Source organism: Alosa sapidissima, chromosome 13 (assembly GCF_018492685.1).
Source record: "Alosa sapidissima isolate fAloSap1 chromosome 13, fAloSap1.pri, whole genome shotgun sequence".
Lineage (NCBI taxonomy): Eukaryota > Metazoa > Chordata > Actinopteri > Clupeiformes > Clupeidae > Alosa > Alosa sapidissima.
Genome location: NC_055969.1, coordinates 35,950,766 through 35,951,933, shown reverse-complemented (window position 1 = coordinate 35,951,933; position 1,168 = coordinate 35,950,766). Strand labels below are relative to the sequence as shown.

The following is a 1,168-nucleotide window of genomic DNA, read 5'->3' as shown; positions in this document are numbered from 1 at the left end:
CTCTCACGGGAAGGCAAGAGGACGACACACAAAGACAAAGACAGACCATGGAAAATGTTTTTTTTTTTTTTTTTTTTCATGGGAAAATGACAGTATGACAAATGTTGGTGTGCAAATATTGACATTGTTGGTTTCATGAAAAAGTAGGAAATTGCCAAACTACTCAACAGAAAAGGCTTTATGTTCCTCTCTTTTGCGTGTGTACTGTGAGGTGTGTTTATGCGGACGTGTGTGTGTGTGTGTGTGTGTGTGTGTCTGTGTGTGTGTGTGTGTGTGTGTAGGGTGGATTAGACTAGCGCCCCCTGTCTGTGCTCACAGGGAGTGTACCCGAGGCCAGAGAGGCGGTGGAGGTTGGGCACACAGATGTGGCATCTGGCAGGTGTGGCACAGGTTGTGGCCTGGGCAGCGGTGGCTCGGGCAGGAAGTGGGTGAGGTCGGACAGGAAGTGGGTGAGGTCGGTGGGCACATGCAGGGAACGGAAAGAGAATGATGCCCATAAACGACGAAGATCCAAAGAGAGAGTTTCAAAAAGTGAAGAAACCGTCACAGCCTCCTCCCACCCCTCCCCCCCCCCCCCCCCCTACACACACACACACATGGCTGGAGTCATCCAGGTCATCTGAGGTCATTCGAGAGTAAGAGTAGGAACAAACAGACCAGTGAAAGAAACAGACGAGGGAAAGACAGGCCAGATTTTTGGGACTAACTTTTTATTTGCCACTGGCTGAAAGACAGCAACATTTACATAGACATTGTCGTCATATGGGTCCAAATAAAAAATGGAAAATCTATGAAAAAGTAAAAATACAAATCATAGTAAATAATGGACATTTAAATGCATAACCCTGTTCAGTATAGATCAGGCTTGTGCAAAATTCCAGAATTGAATTGAAACTGGCTCTTAAATTCCAATTCAATTCTTGAATTTCACTTGCATTTCAATTGAGGTAGCAAACAGGAAGCAGAATTGCAATTCGAATTGTGCATAACCCTGGTATAGATATACAAGAGGATGTTTACTGGATCATGACAGATTTGTATAATTCTAATAATAATCTAATAATAAGCATCACTAGTGAGTCGGCCTGTTCTGGATCCAAGTTCTGGGGCCTCATTTATAAAAGGGTTGCGTAGAAACCATCCATCATTTGATCTTAGATCATTTCTG

General features: G+C 43.8%; 1 protein-coding gene across 1 annotated transcript in view; it reads left to right on the top strand.

Annotated features, from left to right (window-relative positions):
* The window catches only part of pappaa (pregnancy-associated plasma protein A, pappalysin 1a), a 186,877-nt gene extending 186,822 nt beyond the window's left edge, over positions 1 to 55 (top strand). The window contains exon 23 of the mRNA XM_042058580.1: positions 1 to 55. This exon is cut by the window's left edge and continues 945 nt beyond it. The gene's annotated coding sequence lies outside the window, so the exon portion shown is untranslated.
* The last annotated feature ends 1,113 nt before the right edge of the window (positions 56 to 1,168 follow it).